Source organism: Oryctolagus cuniculus, chromosome 10 (genome assembly GCF_051225735.1).
Source record: "Oryctolagus cuniculus isolate XC-2025 breed Fujian yellow rabbit chromosome 10, ASM5122573v1, whole genome shotgun sequence".
Lineage (NCBI taxonomy): Eukaryota > Metazoa > Chordata > Mammalia > Lagomorpha > Leporidae > Oryctolagus > Oryctolagus cuniculus.
In genome coordinates, this window is record NC_142876.1 from 81,843,339 (window position 1) to 81,870,339 (window position 27,001).

General features: G+C 45.9%; 1 protein-coding gene across 45 annotated transcripts in view; it reads left to right on the top strand.

Moving 5' to 3' along the window:
* Window positions 1-27,001, top strand: part of TAFA4 (TAFA chemokine like family member 4) — a 259,031-nt gene that overhangs the window by 101,201 nt on the left and 130,829 nt on the right. Inside the window, exon 10 of one of the 45 annotated variants that reach the window (XR_016214665.1) lies at window positions 4,928-5,386. The exons of the other annotated variants lie outside the window; for them this stretch is intronic. The gene's annotated coding sequence lies outside the window, so the exon portion shown is untranslated. Of the gene's footprint in view, window positions 1-4,927; window positions 5,387-27,001 lie in introns of those variants that run through there. 45 annotated transcript variants of the gene reach the window in all.

A 27,001-nucleotide genomic window follows, 5' to 3' on the forward strand; every position in this document is an offset into this window, starting at 1 on the left:
TTGTATCTTCTGTATTTCATCTGATGTTTTGCATGCTTTTCGTAGTCATTTTTCTATTAAATTTGGGAAGAGAGCCAGGTAAGTAAGGTTTGTAACCTCAAGTCATAAAGAGTAGGGGGAGGGAAGAGGGTTTTGTTTCTTAATGAGCTTCTGATGTCATCATTCTCTGCAGGAGCATGTAAGTGGCAGAAAATCTTGAAACAGAAGTGTGTGTGTGTTTGTGTGTGTGTGTGTCAGTGTGATGGTAGAAGCTAATTTTTTTAAGTAAAACTTGTATTTATATATTTGAAAGGCAGAGTGAGAGAGAGGAACACATGTGCGCACACACACACACACACACAGAGAGATCTATCCATTGGTTTACTCCCCAAATGCCTTGAAACATCCAGAGCTGGGCCAGGCTGAAGCCAGGAGCCAGGAACTCCATCTGGGTCTCCCTTATGGAAGGCAGGCACACCCGTATTTTGCCCATCATCCCCTGCCTCCCAGGTGCGTGAGCAGAGAGCTGGACCGGAAACAGAACTGGGATTTGGCCACAGGTGTTCTGAGATGAGTAGCTTACCTTGCTGTGCCACAATGTGTACCCCGACCATTATGGCTTAGTTACCCACTAGAGAGCTTATTTTGACAATTAATGGGCATTTATTCAGTAAAATGGAACCTGCCATAATTCTCCCTGTCTTCCTTCCTATTGCCCACTCCAGTGAGTGGTACTTCCCTGAGTGTATGGATGTATTACTTTGTAGGCAACTCTTTTTAAAATCTTTTTAAAGATTTTATTTACTTACTTGAGAGGTAGAGTCACAGAGACAGAAAGAAAGGTATTCTGTCCACTGGTTCACTCCCCAGATGACTGCAATGGCCAGAGAGGGGCTAATCCAATGCCAGGAACTGGGAGCTTCTTTTGGGTCTCCCACGTGGGTGCAGGGGTCTAAGCACTTGAGCCTCCTTCTACTGTTTTCCCAGGCCATAGCAGAGAGCTGGATTGGAAGTAGAGCAGCTGGGACTAGAATTGGTGACCACATGGGATGCTGGCACTGCGGGTGGAGGCTTTCCCCGTTAGGCCACAGCATCGGCCCTCATACTCTTCTCTTGATGAACAAGAAAAATAATGGATTGTGGAGTGGTTTAAGAAGTTGGTGGTTGCAATGGTTGGTATATGACTTGAGTCAAACCCCCAAAGGTTTGCGTGCTGGAATTTGGTCTCCAGTGTGGTGATATTAAGAGGTAGTGGAGCCTTTAAGAGGCAGAGCCTAGTAGGAGATCATTAGGTCACAGGGGTCGTCACCCTCAGGAGAGATCAGCAGCTCTTGGGGCACCCCAGTAGAGTGAATTGTTATGAAAAGAGTGAGCTGGCTCCTGGCTCTCTGTTCCTGTGTCACCATGGAGATCTTCCTCTCATATGCACTCCTGTTGTGATGTCATCAGAAACCCTCACCAGAGCCAGGTTTATGTTGGCATCCTGCTCCTGGACGTCCAAAACTGTGAGTGGACTCACCCTTTGTTCTGTCTGCGGTACTCAGTGTCAGGTGTTTTTATTATGGCAACAGGAAGTGGACTGACACAGAAGAGATGGGAAAGAGCCTCCTACCACGTGGCTTCCTTCTTGGTCTGGAGAGCTTTGACCACCTAGGCGCAGGCCCCGGCAGGGCCGTGTTGTATGTGAGCCTTGCAAGGTGCGCCCAGGCAACTGTGTTATTTAACGGCTGCACATCATCCAGACCTGCGGCCCGAGATGAGATCTCCGAGAGGTTAAAAAAAAAAAAAACTGGAAGTTTGTCACACTTGTCAAGCTACAGTTGGATCCACATAGTATTTGAGCTCTCATTTAATCTTCCTACACAACAGTTAGGCCAAGAAGAAGCATCACTGTTCTCTCCATGTAAAGCTGACCTCCATCCCCAGCTGTTCAGGAGGATTCAGAAAACACCAGCCTTGCCCTTGCCCTTGCCGGACACCGGAAGCCAGTGTTGTGTGGGATCCCGTTGACCTCCCTTGTTTTTCTCCAGTGCCATCTTGACGGGCTCATCACAGTCTTGGTGTTTAATGAGGAGGGCAAGGGAGAGATCCTCGGAGGTGTTCATATTCAGCCTCTTCTCATCTGCTTGCCTGCAAGTTCAAGTCCAGTGCCATCGGCAAGGTCGGCTTTGAGAAATATCTAATGATGAGTTTGCTTTCCATCCTTGTTCCTGGGGAGGCAGGGTTGTGTCTCGGTTGCCTTGCTGATGGGAGGAGAGAATTCCAGTTCCTTAGCTGAGATGTTGAGTCCTGCCTTTTTCTCCCTGCCCTCTTGGAGTGTTTGAGCCAGAATAGGCAACAACCTTTGCAGAGTTGTCTACGTAGCTGACAAAACGAGCCCTCTTTGTACCTGCAGGCCATGCACCTACACTCATCTCAGCAAAGCTGTTTGGGGCTTAGAAATCCATGGGTCAGTATCTCATCTGTATGTCAGTACTGCACAAAGAAATCAGAATTTTTTGTTCATGCAAGGAAAACAAAATCATTAGAAGGAAGCCAGAATGGGTAGAGATGGTTCAGGGAAAAAAAAATGAGTTTAAAAAAAATTTTCCTAGGTGTTGCTTGGATACTTTGAAATATTTGAGACCATATGGTGGTCTCAGAACAGAGGGCTAGAAATAATGTTGTTTAAGGTGCATTAAAAACCCACTAAACAAGATGAATCGATTGTGGGAAAACTATTTGCAATACTTAAAAGCAATTTAGGGGCTGGCATTGTGGTGTAGGTGGTTAATCCTCTGCCTGAGACACTGGCATCCCATATGGGGACCAGTTTGAGCTCCTCCTGCTCCACTTCTGATCCAGCTCCATGCTAATGCACCAGGGAAAGCAGTGGAAGGTGGTCCAAGTGCATGGGCCTCTGCACCCATGTGGGAGACCCAGAAGAAGCCCTTGGCTTCTAGCTTTGGCCTGGCCTAACCCTGGCCATTGCAGCAGTTTGGTGAGTGGAAGATCCCTTTCTCTTCCTTTCTCTGTAACTCTGCCTTTGAAATAAATAAAAAAAAATTTTTTTTTTTTTTTTTTTTTTACAGGCAGAGTGGACAGTGAGAGAGAGAGACAGAGAGAGAAAGGTCTTCCTTTGCCGCTGGTTCACCCTCCAATGGCCGCCGCTGCAGCCGGCGCACCGCGCTGATCCTGGCAGGAGCCAGGAGCCAGGTGCTTTTCCTGGTCTCCCATGGGGTGCAGGGCCCAAGCACCTGGGCCATCCTCCACTGCACTCCCTGGCCATAGCAGAGAGCTGGCCTGGAAGAGGGGCAACCGGGACAGAATCCGGCGCTCCAACCGGGACTAGAACCCGGTGTGCCGGCGCCGCAAGGTGGAGGATTAGCCTATTGAGCCACGGCGCCGGCTAATAAAAAAATTTTTAAAATTTGTATTTTAAAAAAAGGCAGTTTAACTCCTAATATCCTGAGCCATCAGTACTTGTGCTATATTTTAAAAATGGATCAATTGATTGGTTTGAAAGGCAGAGTGACAGAAATACACACACACACACACACACACACACACACCCTTCCCAGATAGCTTCCATCTGCTGGTTCATTCCCCAAATGGCTGCAAAAGCCAGGGCTGGGCCAGGCTAAATCCAGGATCCAGGACTCTGTCCCATACATCCCATGTGGGATGAGTCATCATCTACTGCTTCCCAGACGCATCAGCAGGGAGATGGATCAGAAACGGAGCAGCTGGTTCAGGTACTGGCATTCCATAGTGGAATCCTGGTGTCCCAAAAGGGATTTAACCTGCTGGGTCACAGCACCTGCAGATGGTAAAGGAACCATCTGGAAAAGGATGGGCATGAAATGCAGTCAGCCAGTGCCTGCCCTATTTTCTGTAGGTTATCCCCAGCCTTGCACAGCTGCCCACTAAAGTGCTGGAGGGGAATGCCAGCAGCTAAAGGCTTGTGAGCTATGTGAACGTGGTTGTGCATGATGGAATAGAATGTCACGGTGTGCCTTCCTCCCCCAAATCGAGCACACCTACGGACTTTGGAAAGTCCCAAGGGCTTTGGAAAGTAGAGTAAGAGGACCTTTGCAAGCCTGGTTAGATTTGAGCTACAGAAGTGAATGTGTTACTGTTCCCTGCCCCTTCCCCGCAAGCATCCCGTGGTTGCATCATCGTCAGGGTAGTGGTTTCTACCTTAGGGGTATCTGTGTGTTTGAGCTGTTGATGGCCAACCCTTGTCTTAGAGGAAATGCTGCCCTTGTATGAAGGGAGAGACGTAATCAATGCTTGTTGCTTGTCTGAGTTGGTTTGCTTTTACGATACCATCTAGGTATTCAAAACATGCAGCCCCAAGGTGGTTCCGTCAACATTTTGGTTGTATTTTTCCCTCTGTCTTCTCATCAAGAAACATATTGCATTGCTTAGCTTTTCAGGTGGGAGCAAAGTGCCTCTCTCATCTGCCTTGTGTTGCACTGATCATGTGTGTGTTTGCTAATGAGCCCGACTGGTGATTCTTGACGTGTGTCTAGAACCTGGGTTTTTTCTTGATGTCAGTGACATGCATGAATTTGAACCCTATTAATTTCAGGCTTTGTGATGAGACTGAGATAACAGAGCTGACATTTCCCTCAGTGTTGTCTATGGAAAGAGCTTCGCTAAGCAAATAAATAGTGTACATAAATTTACCTGGGAGCTGTTTTACATTGTCTTAAAAAATCATCAGGTGCTTTGGAAAACCTTTATTTAACATTCACTTAAAATGCTTGTTCTTTTGTACTGCAAAGTTCTAAGCAATTGCATCTCTCTGAGTCTCAGTCCTCCCACCCCTCTTGGAACTGGGTGTAACAATATCCCCTATCTCAGACTGCTTTTATGGGGTGAAATGAAACAATATAAAGGATTTGGAACTGTGTTTGAAACTTAATGCATGTATTTTAATTCTAGGTTTTTTTTTTTTTTTTAGCAACTTTCCTGAGGCATAACTGATGTACAATAAATTGTCCCTATTTAAAATCGTGCAACCTGTGAAGCCCATCTCCATGATCAAAACAGTGACTGCAGCTGGCATCCCTCAAAGCTCCCTGTGCTCTTCTGTAATCCTCTTGGCCATCTGTAGGAGCCACAGATGTGTCTGTCACAACAGATGGGTTTGCATTTTCTAGAATTGTCTTTAAGTGGGTTCAAACTAGGTACTCCTGATTTGTCTGCTTTTTCTTCCAGCACAATTATTCTCTGACTCATTGTTGCTCTGTGTATCAAGAGCTTGTTTCTGTTTTTCCTACAAGACAGACTAACTCATTCTTTTTCACTGCTGAGTAATATTCCGTTATATGCCTCATACTGTTTATCCATCCACTTGTTGAAAGAGACATTTGGAGTTTCTATAGTTTTGGCGTTCAACATAAAATTGTCGTGCACACTTTGTCTATGAATGTGTGCTGACATAGACTTTCATTTCTCTCTCGATCTTACAACTTTTTTTTTTTTATTTGAAAGGGAGGGAGAGAGGAGAGAGAGATGGACAGATGTGGGCTCACACCTGCTTATCTCCAAATGCCTATAGGGCTAGGTCAGGGATAGAGCAGCCAGGAGCCAGGCACGTAATCCAAGTCTCCCATGTGGGCAGCAGAGTCCCAGTTACTTCAGCCATGACTGCTGTTGGTTCCCAGTGTTGACTGGAGTCAGCAGCTAAAGCTGAGACTAGAACCCCGGCACTTGGAAGTGGGAAATTGACATCGTCAGACCAAGCACTTGCTCCCAGGTTTGCTTTCTATATCAGGGAGCAGAATGGCTGGTTCAAGTGCAGATAAAACTTTGACCTTTTAAGAAACTGTCAAACTGTCTTTGCGAGTGGCTCCACCAGCAGTGCAAGAGCGCTACATTTCCTTCACATTCTTGCCAGTCCACGGTGTGCCCTGTATCTCTCATTGTAGGCATTTTCATCGGCAGGTAGTGTTACAACATTGTGAGTTGAGTGTGCGTTTCCCTAATGACTAGATATGTGACACATTGTTCATTTGTTTATTTGCCATCGCTTTATGTCTGTTGGTGAAGTCTATTCAAATTATTTGCCCAGTGTTTTTGGGGGATATGTGGTGGTTTGTTTTCGGAATTTTGAGAGTTCCTTAGATATTCATAATGCAGTTCCATTATCAGATAATCAGACTGCAAATATTTTTTCCCTGTCAGTGGCTTCTCTTCATTCCAACAGCATCTTTGGAAGAGCACAGCTTTATTTGTTGAAGTCCAGTCTGATAATTTTTTTTTTTTGTATTTAAATGCTTTTGGAGTTTTAGAAGTGTGCTCCTTATGCTACAATCACAAAGATTGTTCACTGTGTTTTCTTTAAGACTGTTTTTTTAGTTTTAGGCTTTATATTTAGGTCTGTGATCTATTCTTAGTTGATTTTTGGATATGATGCACTTAATGCATTTTTAATAGGTAAAAACATGGAAATGGCTTATCACAAATTCTTGTGGCCAGTGTTGTGGTGTAGCAGGTAACACTGCCACATGTGATGCTGGCTGCTGCTGCTGCTGCTTTTTTTTTTTTTTAAAGATTTATTTTATTTATTTGAAAGAGTTAAAGGAGAGGTAGAGCCAGAGAGAGGTCGGTCTTCCATCTGCTGGTTCACTCCCCAAATGACTGCAATGGCCAGAGCTGAGCCAATCTGAAGCCAGGAGCCTGGAGCTGCTTCTGGGTCTCCCATGCAGGTGGAGGAGGTATCCAAAGACTTGAGCTTGGCCAGGCCATAGCAGAGAGCTGGATTGGAAGTGGAGCAGTTGGGACTTGAAGAAGCATCCATATGGGATGCTGGCACTGTAGGCCGGGGCTTTAACCTGCTGCACCACAGTTCCAACCCAAGATGCTGGCTTCTTATGTGTATGCCAGTTCGTGTCCCAGCTAGGCTGCTCCACTTCCAATCCAGCTCCCTGCGATTGGCCTGGGAAAAGCATCAGAAGATGGCCCAAGTATTTGGGCCCCTGTCATCCACGTGAAATGATGCTCCTGACTCCTGGCTTCAGCTGGCCCAGCCTTGGCCATGATGGCCATCGAGGGAGTGAACCAGTGAGTAGACGATCTCTGTCTGTCCCTCTCTCTGTAACTCTGACTTTCAAATACATAAATAGATAAGTCTTCAAAAAAAATAAATTCACCTCTGTTTCCTAGGTGAAGTTGCTGAGAACACTTGGAAGCAGTAACATTTATTTAAAAAATGATTTAGGCATTTAATAAGTCAGATTGGTATTCTCACACAAGTTCATTTGAATTAGTAGTGAGTTAAAGGGTATAAAAATGTAAATATTACAGCTTTTACAGAATTTTACAGAATTTTTAAAAAAGGTTTATTATTTGAGAGACAGAGTTATAGGTGGGGAGACACACACACACACACACACACACACACACAGAGAGAAGTCTTCTGTCTGCTGGTTCACTCCCCAGGAGCTCCAGCTGCAATGGCTAGAGCTGAACTGCTCCGAAGCCAGGAGCTTCTTCTGTGTCTCCCATGTGGGTGGGTGTAGGGGCCCAAGTGCTTGGGCCATCTTCCACTGCTGTCCCAGGCACATTAGCAGGGAGCTGTTCCGATGAGAATACTCTAGGCAGGGGTGGGTTTTATGCCTCACAGTTAAGATGCTGGTTGGGACCCCTGCATCCCACCTTGCAGTGCCTGCATCCTAACTTCAGCTTCCTGATAATGCAGATGTTTGGAGGCAGCAGTGATGTATCAAGGAGTCGGGTTGCTGCCACCCAAATGGGAGGTTGTAATTGAGTTCCTGGCTCCCTGGCTCCTGGTTTCAGGTCCCAGGTCCCAGTCATTGTAGGCCATACATTTAGGGAGTGAACCAGTGAATGGGAACTCTCATTTATTCTCCCTCTCTCTCCCTCAAAAGAGTTTTGTGCGTATTTTAGACAAATAGTGTCTGTGTAGCTCAGAACGGCGAGAAGAAAGTCAGCCTGCAAGCCAGGCAACTTGAGCAGCAACTGTTCGGGAAAACTGATGAATCGTTGACTCTCTCAGCCTTGGTTTCTTTAGATGTCAATCACAGAAGTTAGGCGAGTTTTGAAGTGTTCAGCATGCAGATCCTGGTTGAACCTGTGGGAGTGGGCCAGATCCCCAGGGGTTCTCCTGTCTGTCTTGGTAGGGGGTAATTGATCTGTGGATCTGTCGTTCTTCAAGCATGTATGGATGTCATTCTTATACAAAAAACATACATAGATTTGAAAAACCTTTTGGCTGCTTACTGATACTATGTCATTTATGCATTTTTAAAAAGTGAATTATTTGTTTGGCCGGCGCCGTGGCTCACTAGGCTAATCCTCCGCCTAGCGGCGCCGGCACACCGGGTTCTAGTCCCGGTCGGGGCGCCGGATTCTGTCCCGGTTGCCCCTCTTCCAGGCCAGCTCTCTGCTGTGCCCCGGGAGTGCAGTGGAGGATGGCCCAAGTGCTTGGGCCCTGCACCCCATGGGAGACCAGGAGAAGCACCTGGCTCCTGGCTCCTGCCATCGGATCAGCGCGGTGCGCCGGCCGCAGCGCACAGGCCGCGGCGGCCATTGGAGGGTGAACCAACGGCAAAGGAAGACCTTTCTCTCTGTCTCTGTCTCTCTCACTGTCCACTCTGCCTGTAAAAAAAAAAAAAAAAAGTGAATTATTTGTTTATTTCAAAGGGAGAGCATCAGAAACAGATTTTTCACCTGCAGGTTCACTCCCCTAATGATGGCAATAGCTGGGTCTGCGCCAGGCCAGAGCCAGGAGCCCAGAACTCCATCCTGGTCTCCCAGGTGGTTGGCAGGGACCACTTGGCCTGTATTCTGCTGCCTTCTTAGATGCATGAGCCAGGAACTGGGTTGAAAGTAGAACTTGAATTGGGCGCTGTGATAATAGGATGTGGGTGATACATAAGTAGCAGCTTAACCGAGTGTACCACAACATTGGCCTCATTTATCCGTTTTTGTAATCAAAGACTATAACATTGCAACTGCTGCGGCCTTGGAAATAGATATTGAACTTTATTTCCACCGGTAAAAGATATTCTGAGTTCAGCTGGGGAAACTGCAGCTATATGGTCTTCTGCTGAGGTTCTGTTAGCTTGAGGTTGAGTGAGATGGTGATCTAACCCAGTGGTCAGCAGCCGTGGCTACTGGTAGTTGCAGCAGCATGGACATGCCAGCCTGTTGAGACAGTTCCAGCCCAAGGGAACCAAATGATTCGACTCTGCTCCCAGGCCCCTGGTGGAGGTCTTCTCCCTGCTGGATCATGTGCCAGTGGCTCAGAAGGTGGCCTGGACGGGAGGTGGAGTGGTGTGCATCTCTCCTGGGAAGGTATTTGCAGCTCTGGTCCTTCTACAGGAATAGTTAGAATCTCTGACAGATGGGGGCTGGCACTGTGGCACAGTGGATTAGGCTGCCACCTGTGGTACCGCTGTCCCGTATGGGCACCAGTTTAAATCACAGCTTCTCCACTTCCAGCCCAGCTCCCTGCTTACGTGCCTGGGAAAGCAGTGGAAGATGGCCCAAGTCCTTGAGCCCCTGCCACCCATGTGGGAGACCTGGAGAGGAGGCTTCTGGCTGCTGGTCCAGCCTTCTCCAGCCATTGTAGCTCGTTGGGGAATGAACCAACAGATGGAAGTTCCCTCTCTCTGTCTCTCCTTCTCTGTCTCTCTCTCTAACTCTACTTTTCAAATAAATAGATGTTAAAAAACTCTCTGAATATCCCATGTGATGTGGTGGCCTGGAAACCCTCTGGAACATGTTAATAAGCAGGCTAGGTGGGGTGGCAAGAAGCACCCATGCTAAATGTTAGCACAGCAGCAGATCTGCGCCCATGCTCACATACACACACCCCCTAAGCGGCATTTACAAGCTGCCTAGGCTCTCAGCTTGGAGCATTATAGTTAGAACTGATTTCCTTGGTGAGACTATGGATGAGATTTTATGCAATTCTAATATGTATTCCAAGAAGTTCGTCAATGTCAGCATGGCATAAAACAGATAAAGACGTGCTGTGCTCTTCCTTAGCTTACCTGCCTTCAGCACGTCTCCTCGCAAGTGTTGCTGGTAGCCCAGGCATCTAGTGGCATGAACAGAGAACGGGGGGGGGGGGGGGGATGTGGCAGTTACTTAAGCTGCTCTGTCATCGGCTCAGGTGTCAGCTTCCCTGGGGGCAGGTGCTTAAGGGGAGAAGAAGGCATGTTGGTCTGCAGAAGGTGGATGTGCAGCCCGTGGCACGATGCTCCACGTGCAAACTTGCACTTGCCTGTGAGTGACTTGGGGCACAGGGGCCAAGCTCGTGTGGCAGCACCCCCTACCCACCAAGTCTCATGATGGACTCTGTGTGCCTTGGGTGCGACTTCTCGGTCTGCGTGTTCAGCTCACCACAGGTGCCCGTGGTTGCTGCTCTGTTTCTGAGGGTATGGAGCCGGGTGGAGGGGTGGCAGATTTCTCCTTCTCTCCCTGGGTCCTTGGGCAGGGCCAGTGCCATGGCTGCTTTACTGCATGGGGACACCTGTTTTTGGTGGCCCTTAGTGCTGTGTGTAAAAACCATTTGTCTCCTTTCCATGGCAAGAGTTTCTGGACAGTGGACGCAGGTGTTTGATTTTTGTTGCATGATGTCAAAATAAGTAAAAAAAAAAAATTATCTTTCGTGGTCTGCTTTCCTATGGCCTGTCGTTCCAGCTTTACATACAAGTTGGAAGGTTTCTCCGCAGTCTGAGGTTGTGAATGATGCGCTAACATTCCAGTTGCTTCAGAGTGTTCCATCATGAATGCTTGCTCGGCACGGGCAACTGCATTCTCTTAGTCATGGACATTTGGGTCGCCTCAGCTCCCCATTACCCCAGAGCAAAGGCAGATCTCAACCTCAAGAATAACAGCAGCTCACTGGTGATCATCCATGCGATGTCCTTTTGTGGACCCGTCGTGGGTTTTCCTGAGAAAATGCAGACCAGAGGGCTGGCTAGGTCCTGGGGCAGGTGCATATTTAATGTTTCAAAATGCTAACAGCTGACCAACCATGGTGGGCCTTCCATGTTATAATCCAATGCTCCTTGCAAGTCTTGTGCTTTGAAAGGAAGGAATTGATGGGAGACTAGTTTGGAAAATAACTTGTGTGTTTCGTTTGGTTTTGGGGTCACAGCGCAATATTAGGAAACATGATTAGCTCATAGGGTTAGGGAACATGTGGGCTAAATAAGTCCTCGTGGACTTACAGCTTTCTTCAAAACTATAGGATCCAAGGGTCCCACATAGATGTTAGGCATAAGATGTTCACTTGATAGCACTCTCCTAAGAAAACCGGCTGCTGTGGTGGTGAATGGTGGGTGTTTTCTGCTTGGGTCTGAATACCAGCTTCTCCTTTTGCTAGCGTGTAGCGTGTTACCAGTGGCTGCACTGCTGGTGAGCGCTCCTGGCTGCAGCTCTTCCCAGGCTGCATGCTTGGTGTTGCGCGCTCTGCATGGGTACCTTTCCATTCAGGGCTCATGCATGCACTGGGAGTCCTCGGCCTGAGTTATTTCCCGTGTCTCAGTCCATTAACAAACTTGGTCAAGAGACCAGGAAGGGAAATCACATTCTGGAAATATTATTAGCACTTTGCGGTGCATGCTAACGACTGCACATTTACAGCCGATTAGGTTTTGCTCTCTCTCTTTTCTTAGGGACTATGACAGGAATTTTGAGGCTGAGCTCTGCCCAATAATAAATAGAAGCAGTGAGGTCATTTTCTACCTGGCCGGAGGAAAGCTTCACAGCAAGAAGACAGGAATTCAGACATATGTTTGGCATTTGGTGGGGGATGGGAGAGACTCAAGGTTTTCAGAGCTGCCCAAGCAGATTATTTTCTGTTGAATATGAACATTCCCAATTATTTATTGTAAGTGATGATGTTTTTTTCTCCCCACCACAAGGTTTTTAAAGATTTTGTTTATTGGGGCCGGCGCTGTGGCGCAGTGGGTTAACGCCCTGGCCTGAAGTGCCAGCATCCCATATGGGCACTGGTTCGAGTCCCTGCTGCTCCTTTTCTGATTCAGCTTTCTGCTATGGCCTAGGATAGCAATAGAAGATGGCCCAAGTCCTTGGGCCCCTGCACCCACGTGGGAGACTTGGAAGAAACTCCTGGCTCCTGGCTTTGGATCAGCGCAGTTATGGCGGTTGCGGCCATCTGGGGAGTGAACCAGCGGATGGAAGACCTCTCTCTGTCTCTACCTCTCTCTGTAACTCTGTCTTTCAAATAAATAGAATCTTAAAAAAAAGATTTTGTTTATTTGAGAGGCAGAATACAAGACAGAAAGGTCTTCCATCCACTGGTTCACTCCCCAAATGGCTGCGATGGCTGGAGCTGGGCCCATCCGAAGCCAGGAGTCCCAAGCTTCTGGAGGGTCTCCCATGTGGGTGCAGGTGCAGGTACCCAAGTACTTGGGCCATCATCTTCTTCTCTCCCAGGGTATAGCAGGGAGCTGGGCCAGAAGAGGAGCAGCTGGGACACGAACTGGCACCCATAAGGGGTGCCAGCACTGTAGGCAGGGGCTTAGCTTACTACACCACAGTGCTGGTACCACCACAAGGGTTTTAAAGGAATATTTTGAAGCACAGATCTCAAAATGATGGCCCACTCTTCATGCAGGTCCACAGGAATGTTTTGTTTGGTCCAGATTGTGTTTAAGACCTAGTTTTTTTTTTTTTTAAAAAAACTGGTTGCGTTTTTTGAGTATTATAAGATTTCACATGAAAGTCCAATTTTTGGGCAACAGTGAGTTTTTCTGTTTGGCAACAATCTCATGCAGTTGACACGCTGGCTTCCCCCAACAGATGGGGCAGTTTCCATTTTCTGTGTCACCACAAGTCTGGCTTCCCACATGTAGGCTGACTCCCGTGACCCTGCAGTATATGCAACTGAGTAGGAGAGCTTTGACTCGAATGTTCCAGAAGGAAGGTGACAATAACTAGAAGATGTTATTCCAAGTGCCTTTGTCACTTGATAGCACGATGGGATCAAACTTGCCAAGGGTTAAGTGGTTAGACCCTAGTCTGCTGTATGGCCAGCACAGGTTGCTTAGCCTGTCTGAGCACTAGTTTCCTTGGTTATGCCTACTTGACACAGTTGCTTCCAGGATTCTGGATACATCTGTGTGGGTGAGTGCCTCACACACACACAACACCGTGCAGACTGGCATCTTAGGTTGAAAAACAATTTTCAATGGGTTGAGGAGAAAAAATTCGATTGACGAGTAAAAGAATGGTTTCTCTTCCTTCTCCCATCAGCAGAGACAGAGAAGGAAGTACTATTGTTTGCTCCACACAGATGTTCATATTGTAAAACGGCAGGTGCAGTGGGTTGATTGTGTTATTAAGCCCCGTTCTTCCATGAATGACTGCACAAAGGAAATCGTGAAAGCTGGTGGCTGCGATCCTGTTCTTGATACGTCAAGGCAGCGGACTGGTTGGGTGGCCGTGTGTGTCCAGGGGATGCTACGCACATCCATGGGATGTTTTGCCTCTACGATCTGGGCTTGGATGTAAAGGGATGGCTTCCACTTGCCAACTGGGGAGATGGGGCTCCTACCCTCCTGATGGATACAGTGCGTGGGATCTGCCAGTCCACAGAGGTGGGACGTGAGGGCGTTCTCAGTGGATGCAGTGTCTCAGGGGAGGTGCTGGGTGGTGTTTGGTAAGCAGATGGAGAATTAGAAATCAGAGTGAAATGACTCAGTGATGGGATGAGATGGCGATAAATCGGCCGGCTCAAGTCATTACAACCTCTCTTCCCTGGAATCAGAGCTCAAAGTGTTGCATTTCTTCGGCTAATAGGACTTCCACAGCCTTTCTTTTTTTCTTCTTTTTAAATTGAAATGATGTTAGCTTTCAAAGCACTTTAGTGATAACACACAGAGCTATTTCTGAGGGGGTCTTCTCAGGAGCTGTAACACTCAAGATTTATTAGGAAAATTAAGAACATTTGGCTACTGTACATGTGTTTACATTTCACGACACTCGTATTTCTATATAACTTATTTTTAGATCATGATAAATTAGTAAAACATGAAAGACGATTTTCATCTCAAGGATTTAAAGTCATCTTGATGGCAATTAAGAGCTTTTTCTGGGTGAGGAAAGGTTGCCAGCGTGGGTTCTCATTAGCTAACATCTGACATTTGTTCCTGTTTATCCTGTTTCCAAATTAGCTCCATACCTTAGGGTACAGGCGTCGCTTTGTTTTTTTCCCCCGTTTTGCAGCACTCCATGTATGCTTAATGCTTAGTGAATCAATAGGCTGTGATGCTCCTTTAATAAGAGCGACATCTTTGCCACAGATACAGCTTTGTGCTTGCAGAAGTGGCTGTGTGGCAACATTTGAGAGTTTGTGCACATTTGAGCAAACCACTGAATGCTCTCTGGAAGGAATCCACACACTCCGAGCAGTCAGCGTTAATAACAGTGCTTCCTTTCCAGAAGAGTGTTATTAACACCGTGGTGAGCTGAATGGCTGTTGTTACGATATGACTGACAGGAGCTGGGCCATGCCCTCAACCCTGTGTGTTACCCCTTCTGTCTCTCCCTTGATCTTGGAGGGCGGGTTGGTTACCCACCAACGTTTGCACTGAGGCTCAGCCCTGTCCTGGGACTTGCCCCATGTCCCGCAGCCAGCAGGTGGGGGAGCTGGGGTTCCAGTTGCACCGCTTTCTTCTAGAGCTTAACCCTGGCCCCTCCATGCCCTGGCTTCCCCAGTGGTGTTGTTTCCATGTTGCAGTTTCCACCTGCTCTGCTCTGAGTGTGTGTGAGGTGACAATTACTGTGCTTCTGTCCAGGTGAATGTGAGAAACATGACTTGGGTCACAGTGTGCCTTTTCCTGTGTCAGTAGCGCTAGGAGTAAAACAGGAACCTGTGGTAGCTGTTTTCCAGCCCAGTGTCTCCCTGCTTTGGGCCGGGGGTGGGGGTGGGGGAAGACTTGATTTAAAGGTCATTGCTACGTATGGAGGTGACTAAATTTAGAGTGTCTGTGACCTCAAGAGGTTGCCTAATGGCTTGAAAATAAAAGATGAGAAAATACAAATCAAATGGAGGTCAAGAGAAGCTTCTAGGAGGCTTTGGAAATCTTCTCTAAGAGTGAATGATAGCATGTTTGTGAGCATAATCTTTGTTGTATAAGACAATTCCAGTAGCTGTCGGATTCCTTGGTGCCATTAGATACAGACTCTTAGAATGACACTGTATTTTATTACTTAACACATCACACAAATGACACAGCATTCTTGTTTTAAAACATTTAAAAGGACCGTTACAGCTGCTTCACACCTCCCACTCCTCTTGTCCCACCCTGCTGCTCCCCAGCCTTCTCCTTAGGTGTAACCACTGCTTTAAGTTTTGGGCATTAGTCAAGATCGTGTTACTCATCTGCATCAATTCAATCAACTAACTTAACCAAATCAGCTCATTTTCTCTCATAACAAGGTTTGTGTGCATGTGTGTGTGTGTGTGTGTGTGTGTGTGTGTGAGAGAGAGAGAGAGAACGCGCGCAAGTGTGTGTGTCCAAAGCTGGTAGACATGTTTGAAGATCCATATTCCATCTCTTTTTCTGCCTTACCATCTAAATTTGATACTTTTGTCCTCTTGGTGACAAGATAGCTACTCTAGTTCTAGATATCACACTTGCATTCCAGGCAAGAAAGATAGTATCATTGTCCTCTTGGTGACAAGATAGCTACTCTAGTTCTAGATATCACACTTGCATTCCAGGCAAGAAAGATAGTATCAGCAAAGGGAAACAGGTGGATGGTAGAAAAGTCTGACCCCTTAAAAAAAAAAAAAAAGAAAAAAAACTTTCTAGAAGCCATGCCCAGTGAAATCTGCTTATATTCATTGGTCAGAAAAGGGTCACATGGCCAATTTGAAAGAAGTCATATTTTTAACAGTAAGGAAGTTGGAGAGAAGGAGTTTTGGGTTGGGACTGACCAGTGCCTGTTGATCTGTTCAATGTTTTTCAATGGATTTATGTACATGTATATGTACATGTAGAAATCTCTCTCCCTGTCTTTTAAAATAAATGACCTATCTTCAGGTTATTGTTTTTGTAACTTACTTTTTCCTGTGTATCCATTTGTTTCAAGCATATATCTCGTGTCAGTACGTATTTATCAATTTCATCCTTTGTGTCTGTTGTATGTTTTTCCGCAGTGTACAAGCACTGTAGTGAGTGTGACTTTTCCCTTGCTGGGCATTTAGGCTGTGATGAGATTTTAGCAGTATGCAGAAGGCTTGCGTGTACATTTTGTAACAATTATGTAATTAAATAAAGTTGACTTTCAGCAAGGTGATACTTTGTTAGCAATTTATTGGGCTCCATTATAGAAATCTGATACTCTTCCCATTGTGTGTAAAGCATAAGAGTGAATCAAGGGGCCGGTGCTGTGGGGTAGCAAGTAAAGCTGCTGCTTGCAGCACCAGCATCCCATGTGGGCTCTGGTTCGAGTTCCTGCTGCTCCACTTATGATCTAGCTTCCTACTAATGGTCTTGGGAAAGCAGCAGAGGACAGCTCAAGTGGTTGGGCCCCTGCACCCACATGGAAGACCCAGAGGAAGCTCCTGGCTCCTGGCTTTGGACTGGCCCAGCCATGATGGTTGTGGCCATTTAGGGAGTGAACCAGCCAATGGAAGATTCTCTCTCCCTCCCTCCTTTCCTTCCCTTTCTCTCTGTAGCTCTGACTTTAAAACAAATTTTTTTTTAAGGAGTAAATCAAGCTTAGTCCTGTCACGTAACAAAACTTTGCTGATTTTAACCATTTTACATACGAATCAATCTATATTATTTCCATTTTTTGGAAATTAAAAGGTACAGAACAGAATTGAACTCCTTAGCGTCAGCTAATTTGGAAGCTATGGCTTTGAGCTTTGCAGTAGCACAGCCAGGATGGTTCTATTGTGGCTGAGGTTTTCCTCTTGCATACTTAGCTGTCATAGCATCATCTGGTATTTACCAGTGCAGATGTTCTGGCCCCTAAGAACTGATTTATCCTGGTATAGATTCAGGACAGAGGGTGTTAGGGTTGTGTGAGCTGGTGCGGGCACAGCGGGTTTCTGGTAGAGGGAGGTTGAGCTCAATTCCTGGAGAGCTCACGGAGCTGTTCTTGTCCTGTTTCCAGGGTTGAGATGATCACAAAACAGATGTTTGTGAAGGTCGAATTGTTGCTGCTTTTCCAAGTGATTATGAATAAAAACAAACAAGTGTGAACACATACACACACACGTGTTGTGCAGTCACACCCCCTAGGGAGAATGGAGTAGAGGATACTTGACTTTTTTAAAATGAGCGGCCATGGTCATTTGTAACTTGGAAGGATCTGATCACATCACCGGGTCTTCCTCCTTGTGAGTGTGAGGTTCCAAGAGTCGTTAAGTCTTGGCCCGCAGGTTGCTTAGAGAACTCACCAGAGCAGCGGGGGACCATGCCTCTTCTTTAACACTGGGTGAAAACGTCTGTGAGACCCAATGTGCTCTCCAGATGCTGTCACTCGCCTGCTTAGAACCACCCAGTGGCTTCCTCTGTCCATGGACTGAAGCCTTGGGTTGCTGTCACGGCCCCGAGGCCCTTTACGTCTCCAGCGTCACCTCCTGCCATTCTCCTCTTTCCTTGCTGTGTCCCAGCTACACAGGTCTCCTTGCTCTACTTCGGGGGACAGTCTTAATGCCAGCCTCTGTTTTCTTTGCCTGGCACTTTTTTGATGTTCACCCTCCTGTTTCTTTCATTTTTTTTTAAATTAATTTATTTATTTGAAAAAGTTACACAGAGAAGGAGAGGCAGAGGGAGAGAGAGGTCTTCCATCCACTGGTTCACTGCCCACTTGGCCACAACGGCCAGAGCTGTGCCGATCTGAAGCCAGGAGCTTCTTATGGGTTCCCCACGCCGGTGCAGGGGCCCAAGGACTTTCCCAGGAGCAATAACAGGGATCTGGAACAGAAGTGGAGCAGCTGGGACTCGAACCAGTGCCCATATGGGATGCCAACACTGCAGGTAGCAGCTTTACCCACTACACCACAGCACTGGCCCCTCACCCTGCTGTTTCATGGAGAGCTTTGCTTCAGTGCTGTGTCCTCACGCGTGCCCCTTCCTGCCATGTCCCCCTCTCTCCCCTTGCCTTCATTATAGTCCTTTATTGAACCCATCCTTATCTGAAACCTGTTAGATTCTCATTTATTTTCTGCAGTTTATTGCTTCTCAAATACCCCCCTGAATGGTACCTCACACGTAGTAGGCATTGAGTAAATATGGTTAAATTATGAAATGAGTTCACAACTATGAGACAAGTACTGAGCTAAGTATTTGCTTAGCCGTGGTAGTACCTGTGATGACTAACAGTGATGAGGCCTGCTATACTACAGGCCCTGTTCTCAGAGCTTCACCGGAATTGAATGATTTCAAAAGCTTTCACGTTCTAGATCCTGCGGTATCTCTCCGTGTGCAGAATTGGAAACTGAGGCACAGCATTTGCTCATCAGGTCCCGAGTCCTGCAGATCGGAAGAGGGAGGTCCTGAGTACCTCCAGCGTGGTCACTCTTGCATGCCCCACCCTTCCATACTGTCTTTGCCTCCACGAGGCCTCTGATAAATATTTATTGCATTGCAATGAATAATTAATAAAGGGCCGTATCGTGGAGAACAGATGGTGAGAGACTGAAGGAAAAGGTCGAGCTCATTGTTTGTGCAAATGAGAGGTAGGATAGCAATTAGCAAGGGGGGGAGGAGATGCGGGGAAGGTAGAGGCGCAACCCCCACCCCCATACCTCCTCACCTAGGTTTTAAGCACAAATCTCTTTCAATAGGTAGGGAGGAAGAAGGGTGTCCTAGGGAAAATTACTAATAAGAGACAAAGCGTGCATTTAAGATTCATTGTAAAATAGACTTGAAGGTAAGATGGATATTACAGTCGTATTTTCTCATATTAAAACACAACTGCCTCAAACCTATTCAGACTTGAAGATTTATTTTTAAAATACTAGTGGGGGGGGCGGTTTTTCCTTAACTCTAGTAAATACTACTACTACTACTACTACTACTACTACTACTAGTTAAGGCTAATAGAGGTGTAAACATTGTGACATTCTTTCTGTTTGATATTTAAATGACAGTAGAATTTACTCATTCAGAAGCCATATTGCTTCATACATTATTACCATGTTCTTGCAGAAGTGACTCAGAAATTGAACCTCACATTTCTCCTTTAAGAACCCTCAGTTTTCCCGAGAAGGGAGAAGAGTTGATTAAGAAGGAATTACTTCAGAGCACGATTGGGAAACACATAGGATTTTGAGATCCGACAGGATTAACGGGTCTGATCTTGAATATGAGATGAGGCAGCCTTTTGTTAGTTCCTTTTGCTTTTCTTTGTTTTCTCTTTGTCTTCTGTGCCAGTAAGAAGCTAGTATCTCTGCATCACTGGTTTGCTCCCTTTATGGTAGATGCCGATGCTAAGGTGGGGGTGGCAGAAGAGTGTCAGGGTGCCTTGTTAATGAATTTCAGTGGCTGTGGATTCAGTAAATCGGAAAAGAAATGCGTTCCAGGTGTGAATTCACTTTGATGCTGAAGCTGAGGTTCGGCCAGGTCAGATCAAACCTTCGCACAGGGGTATCAGCAGGCCTGGGAAGTCACAGGCACAAAGTCAGATGTGTGGGGACAAGCCCATCACCCTCAGCCCTGCTGAACCCGGCTGTCAAAGGTTTAAGTACTTTTTATGGGACTCTGGTTTGTTTTTGCAAGAGAGCTTGTTCTCACGGTGCACGTCCACCACGGTGACACTGATGGAGCTCTCACCGGAGCCCAGCTGAGACCACCACCATGCTGTTGCACCTGCAGAACTATGAGCCAAATAAACCTCTTTGCTTTACATTATACAGCCTCAGGTATTTTGTGAGAGTAGTGGAAAACGGATTAACACATGTGCTGCAGCACCGTTTTTCTCTGCCACCGTTGGCTTCATCCTGTGGTCTTGCCCTTAGTTGATTTTCCCACCGACTGTAACTGTGTCGGTGAATTTTGAAATCAGATAAACTGATTTCTCATCCTGTTAGCTGCCAGGTATTGGCAAGTTCTGCAAACAGTGGCTGGGAGAGTTTACCTATTGATAAACCTGAGATGATATTTGCCTAGCAAGTACATAAAATCTTCATTTTCCCTTGACAGGTCTTTCCTAGCTAACATATCTCCCTCCTCCTGCCCCATGTCCGTCTAGTCAGTGCTCTCTGTGCTACAGAGCAATTCACATAGCTTGAGTTGATTATGTTTTATTAATTTTTGGAATGGGGCTGGTTTAGAAGCATCTTGGGGTATACCAAATCATTTTTAAAAATTTATTTTAAAGGGATCTCCCTCTGCCTCTGTGTCTATATATGTTTGTGTGTGTGTTTATATATTATATATTATATATTATATATTATATATTATATATTATATATTATATATTATATATATATATATAATGATGACCACACCATGGTTGTGGTCATCACTTTACAATGTTGACATCTACATTGTACAATTTTATATGCAAATACTACCTCAGTAACACTGGAAGGAAAAACAGTTCTCTGGGAAGACAGCAGAGTTGGGAAGGCAGGCAATGAGATGCATCAGTTGGGGCAGGGGAGTCTGAATGAACTCCTCAGTAGCAGATTCTTTGGGAGAGAAGAGGCTTGGTGATTACACTGTGACCGAGAGCTGAGGTTTTATGCTAGGGCCGGCATTCCAGGTGTGTATCCCTGCCTAAGGAACTACTTGAAAACGTTGTTTACTTTTTGTTGTTTGTCGTGGCTGTGGATCGGGTGGTCTGGCAGGCTTGGCTGGGTGGTGGCTCTCCATGTGGTCTGGGCTGCCGACAGCTGGGCCAGTGCAGGGGGTCCAAGGAGGCATCACTCATTTTCACCTCTTGGTGGGGACAGCTGGCAGTCTGGGCTCAGCCGGGTCCCTGTACCTGCCATGTGGTCTAGGGCCTCTCCACCTGCTTTGGCCAGCAGGGTGACTGTGCTACTTCGTGGAGGTTTGGAACTCAAAACACTAAGGAGTAGAAGCTGCCATTCCTTTGAGACCTCAGCCTGGAACCTGGCACAGTGTCATTTCTCTGTGTGGTATTAGTCAAAGCCATAACAGAGCCTTTTAGCTTCAGAGATAGGGGACTTAGACCCCGCATCGCCACAGAGGAGCATCAGAGTGCTGTGGCCATCTGAAATCTACCATGAGTTATTACCTCTGAGATGAATCCGTCAGCCAAAATGAATTAAGAGATCTGAGAAGAAGGGAATAAGGGGTTTCAAGCAAAAAATTCACTACAAGAATAGGCAGAGAAAGATATATAATGAAGGATTATACATGCATTATATTCATTAGCAGGAATATTCATTGCTGCTTTTCCCTGGAAAGATAGCTTATTGCAGGGTTAGAAAGGGAGAAATTTTAGAGGAGTATTTTTATGGTCTTCCCCTGGTATTCTTTGTTGTTTATTCTTCTCCTTGGAGAATTGTTGCTGTGAATGCAGTAGGTTTTTGTTGGGTGAGCTGATGTGGTTGAAAGAGAAAGCCTGCCATGGTCCATGCACCATGAGCTATGCACAGTCCCACCCAAGACAGTCATGATTGAGGATGTAGCAGAGGGCTGGGGACCTTGTCTTGGGGTAGGGAGTTATGTAGTGCAGACTTTGGCTTTTCTGGGCATGGCAATAGACATTATAGCCAGAGCCACCGGTAGTGGAGGGTGACAGTGCTGAAAGGGCCTGGGAACTATTAGAGCAGTGGATGGGGTGAGAAGAAGCAATGTAATTAATTATGCCTATCACTTTTCAAGTTCATGGTACCATGGCTACCAAGGTGAATTGGCCTACCATGATCCATGCAAAGGCTGAACAGTAGCATGAAAAGGATGCTGAAAGTTTCTGCCTTATTGATTTAAGATGCCAGCTTCCTGGAGGAAAAGGCCTTAGATCACAGAAAACTCCAGTTACATCTTGTGGCTAACGGACTGAAAAATAGGAGAGAGACCGTCATTTTATAGGAGTTGATTCATGGCTGGCTGAATGCGCAGGGAAGACACATCTGATTCATTTTCTCTTGTCCTGTGCCTAGCAGTAGAGCCATGGCCTCAGAAAGCACTGCACAGGTTAGTTTGGTGCACGTTCCCCTTAAATACAGAGAAGCCAAATTCCAACAGATGTAGCCAGGCAGTATAGTGTAGCCAGGAGGTTAATGACACAGACACTGGAGCTGAACGCATTGTGTTCAAACTTTTGGTTTTGCCATTTAATAGCTGCAGAAACTCCTCAACTATAAAATGGAGATAATAGCAGGCACCTTCTAAAGTAGAGTTGTGAGGATTAAATGCCTCATTGTATATGAAGTGCATATAATAAGTGCTATGAAAGTGATAGCTATTAGCAGCAACAGCGTTTGTCCTTTCCAGAGGTATTCCTAGCGTTAGTTCTTGACACGAAGAAGGAACTTAAAAGTGTTTGATGGTTGAATTCTTCGGGAGATTTCAGTTAACCATTGGAAGACAAGTTCAAAGCAGGCCCTGCCCACAAAGGTGGGAAATGTTTCCAAAACATGCTGGACCCTTAGGAAATGAACGTGGATTTTCTGACCAAGTGATGTCATACCTTGCTATGCTCCAATTCAGCACCTTGGGACGGGTGGTGTTTGATAAGCTCGCTTCCTGTCAGACCTATCAAGTAAATAGATTGGAGGTGACAGTGCACGGATTGTGTAGGGTGATAGCTGTGTGTTGTGATTTAGCTCTGGGGCAGCTGGCCTTGTGCTGTCTGGGACAAAGGGAAGAACAATGGTAAAACCATAGAGACATCATGCAAATAAAAACTCTATTTGTGTATGTGTTGGCTTTGTTTTTTAAGATTCCCGGTTATAAAGAAAAATATGGCAGCCTTTGCAGGGTACTGGACTTCTGCACTGATTATAGGGATATTTGCATATGTATATATATATACACATACATGTATATATATTTTTCTTATTTAAAGATTTATTTATTTGAAACATAGAGTTACAGTGGGGTAGGGGGAGGAGGGAGGGTTCACTCTCCAAATGACTGCAACAGCAAGGGCTGGGCCAGGCCAAAGCCTGGAGCCAGGAACCCCTTCTGGGTCTTCCAGTGGGTGGTGGAACCCCAAGTGCTTGAGCCGGTGTCTGCTGCTTCTGTGGAGACTTTACCCTGAGGCAACTTAGCATCTTTTTGGAGAAAAGATAGTAGCATATCATAACTTCTATCTGGAGCCCAGGGGAGCTCAAGAAGAGACACTAAACAACTGTGTTTCTCTCTAAAGCTTTCTGCCTGGATTTTGTGGTGGGCCCAGTGAGGATCTCTTTCATTTTCTCTGAGCCCAGCACCTCTGTGTGGCTGCTGTAGGTGCTGGTCTGGCTGCCCTCTGGAACTCTGAGTGAGTTTATGGAGTGACTCCTTTATGTTTTTCCTCTTGTCTCTCAAAGTCCCAGCACTTTCTTTGCAACAAGCTTGTGTAGTGAGGATCTCTTGGTCTCAAAGTTAACTCTTCTAATGGATTCCTTGGAGGTAGGGAAGCAGAGCTCCGGACTACAGGTCAAGGACCCAGGCATTCAAATGACTTTTCTTAGGAGGCAGGGGAACATTTCTCACTATGAAAAGGTTGTGAATCACATACAGGTGTTAATGAAGCTTGGGTTTGGTGCTGACTTCTCCAGGACCTGTTGGAAGCATCCATATCATGTAGTAAAACTTCAACTGCCTGCTTTAACTGTTAATATTGGGTGACCTGCAACTCATTTCATCAGAAATTGCTTTTGTTGTTGGCTTTTGGGAGAAATTATTTCCAGCATTCTTACATGGTGGTAACATTGTTCTGTGTGATGATAATTTTACTTGAAAAAGTGTTGCTGTATCTGTAACATTCCCCGTGTCATTCAGGTCTCTACTTAAATGTCACCCCCACCCCCACCCTGCACCCAAATATCCTCCTTCCCTGCTGTCACTTTTTATGCCCTTAGAATTCATCTTCATAAGATTTAATGGCTGTCTATATTTCACTGTATTTATTTGCCTGTTATATGTGTCCCTTCGCTAGAATATAATTGTCAGCAGAGCCAGGACTTCTGTCTGTTTTGTTCATTGCTTTCTCCCTGGCACCTTGGATACGGGTTGGCCCAGTGTGACCCACAGGTCAAATCTGGCCATGGCTTGCTTCTGTACTACCTGAGAACAAAGCATTATTTTGACATTTAAAAAGGGTTAAAGTAGTAAGCAATCTTAAGAAATGATGTATGTCAAAGAGTAGATAAGTTGTTCACATCCTAAAATAGTGATCATCTGGACTTCAGAGGAAACATCTGCCAGCCCCCAGTCTGGAACTGCAGGCCCACACCAGGGAATGAATGCAGCTTGCTCACTCAGTTTTGGAATCTACAAGGGCTATTTTTCATTTCTTAGATCTTGGCTCTACCTAGAATGATCCCTCACAAACATTTGGTAACAGATAAAATGTCTTGAATAAGGCTGTGATAACATAAAGATGCATTCTCAACGCTGAAAACAGTAATTATGGTGAAGTACTTTTGTATTTCAGAGTTGTAGCACTTAACCCATTTATACTCATGGAAGCACTGTGAGTAATTGTAAACCTTTAGTTAGATGAGAGGATGACGTTCAAGAACTTTATTGTAGAGGTGGTGACCATGAGTTATGAACAGTGTATGGTGTACTTGAAAATTGCTGAAAGTAGATACTAAGTGTTCTTTCTGCAAATAAGTGTGTGAAGCAGTGCATTCTACCATGTATACATATTTGAAAATATATTGTGTACCAGAAATAAATATAACTTGTACTTTTCAATTAAAATAAATAATACAAAAATGGATCTTAAACCCCCAAAAAGAAACCACATTAAAATACTCACTACTTTGTAATAAGTTATTGCTATTTTAAGTGTCCGAAAGGAAAACATTCCTAGTGTTGGACATGAAGATTGCCTGTTGGCTTTTGCCCCAACTCCACAAGATGTAAAGGTGGACCTTTTTTTTCTTTTTTTAAGATTTTATTTATTTGAAAGGCAAAATTAGGGAGGGAGAAAAGGAGGGAGGGAGAGAGAGAGAGATTGATTGATCGATTGATCGATCTTCCATACACTGGTTCATTCCCAAAATGGCTGCAATGGCCAGGCCGAGGCCAGGAGCCAGGAGTTTCTTCCAGGTCTTCCATGTGAGTACAGGGGTCCAAGGACTTGGGCCATCTTCTGCTGCCTTCCCAAGTGCATTAGCAGGGAGCTGGGTCGGAAGTGGAGCAGCCGGGACTCGAACAGGTACCCTTGTGAGTTGATGATGCACAGGAGGCAGCTTAACCCTCCGCACCACAACACTGGCCCCAAAAGTGTACTGTTTGAAGATGTTATTTTTAAGGTGGCATCATGGGTCACTGGTTTGAATCTTCTTGGGGTTATATTTAGAAAATGTTCTGGTCAGTGTTTGGTAGAGTGCTTAAGATGTCTGCAACCCCCATCAGAGTGCCAGGATTCAAACCCCAGTTCTGTTCTTGATTGCAACTTCCTGCTGATGAATACCCTGAAAGACAACAAGTGGTGGCTCAAGTGGTTGAGTTCTTGCCATGCTTGTGGGAGACCCAGATTGAGTTCCAGGCTCCTGGTTTTGGCCTGGCCCAGCCCTGATTGTAGCAGATACTTGGAGGAGTGAGCCAATAGATGGGAAATTTAAGTGTGTCTGTCTGTCTTTGTCTCTCTGCCTTTCAAGTGAAATAAATAAATAAAATTTTATTGGAAAAATATTATTTGACCCCACCCTCACCACAAACTTAGCCAATAGGAGTTACTGGAGGGAGGTCCCAGGAGTTGATATAAATATATATACACACATACATATATATATATTTAAAGATTTATTTATTTATTTGTATAAAGCAGAGTTACAGAGAGGCAGAGGCAGAGAGAGAGAGAGAGGTCTTCAATCAGCTGGTTCACTCCCCAAATGGCTACAGTGGCCAGAGCTGGGCTGAATCCGAAGCCAGGAGTTTCTTCCTGGTCTCCAATAAGGGTGCTTTCTTCTGCTGCTTTCCCAGGTGTTAGCAGGGAATTGGATCAGAAATGGAACAGTAGGAACTAGAATCTGGTGCCCATATGGGATGCCGGCACTACAGGTGGTGGCTTTACCTGCTACACCATAGTTCTGGCCCCAAGAGTTGATATTTTTGAGACTCTATGTGATGCTTAGGTTCACTAAGTGAGAATTCATTTTTCGTGAAGTCAGCTATTGACGGGAGTGGAAGGAAAGGATCTGGGAGGAAAGATTGGAATTTGCCCTGTCTGTGGGGAGTGGGAGCAGCGTGTCATCGGACCACGCTCCCTGGCAGTGTCCTTGGGTTTCTGTACCACATGAATCCTATCTGGCGAACTTATTAAAATGCAGGAGTCTGAGGTCCGGAGTGGATCTCCGGTTCCCCTTTTCTAACAGGCTGCTGGGGCACCCTGGTGCTGCCTGTTCTTGAACCTCATTCAGCATTAGGACAGGACGTGGGAACTGGTCTTTCCTACAGGATTAGACAGTAAAGAGTATTAGGCTTCGTGGGCCACACAACGCCTGTGGCAGCTGCTCAACTCTGCTACAGTCGTGTGAGCGCGGCCGTGGGTAATACACAAACAACTGAAGGGGCCTGCGGCACAGTAAGACATGATTTATACAAATAGCTGATCCGTTGGCGTTTGCCTGCCAGCCCTAATTTGTAGTGCCTAGGTGAACCATTGTGATGATGGTCACTGTTCTTCAGGGGATGGAACATTCTCCACACAACTGGTCGTTGGCCAGGTGCTTGCTTTCATCTGTCTGCATCCGGGTGTAATATGCAAAACTGCAGCATTAGGAGGTTGAGCAGTTTTGTCAAGGGTGCCCAGGTACCATGAGGCAGAGTGAAGACTTGAACTGTGACCCCTGGGCTCCAATCTGAGGGGTTTTCCTACAGTGCAAAGTGGGTTCCATGTCAATAATACATCTTGGTTTGGGAATACCTTTTCT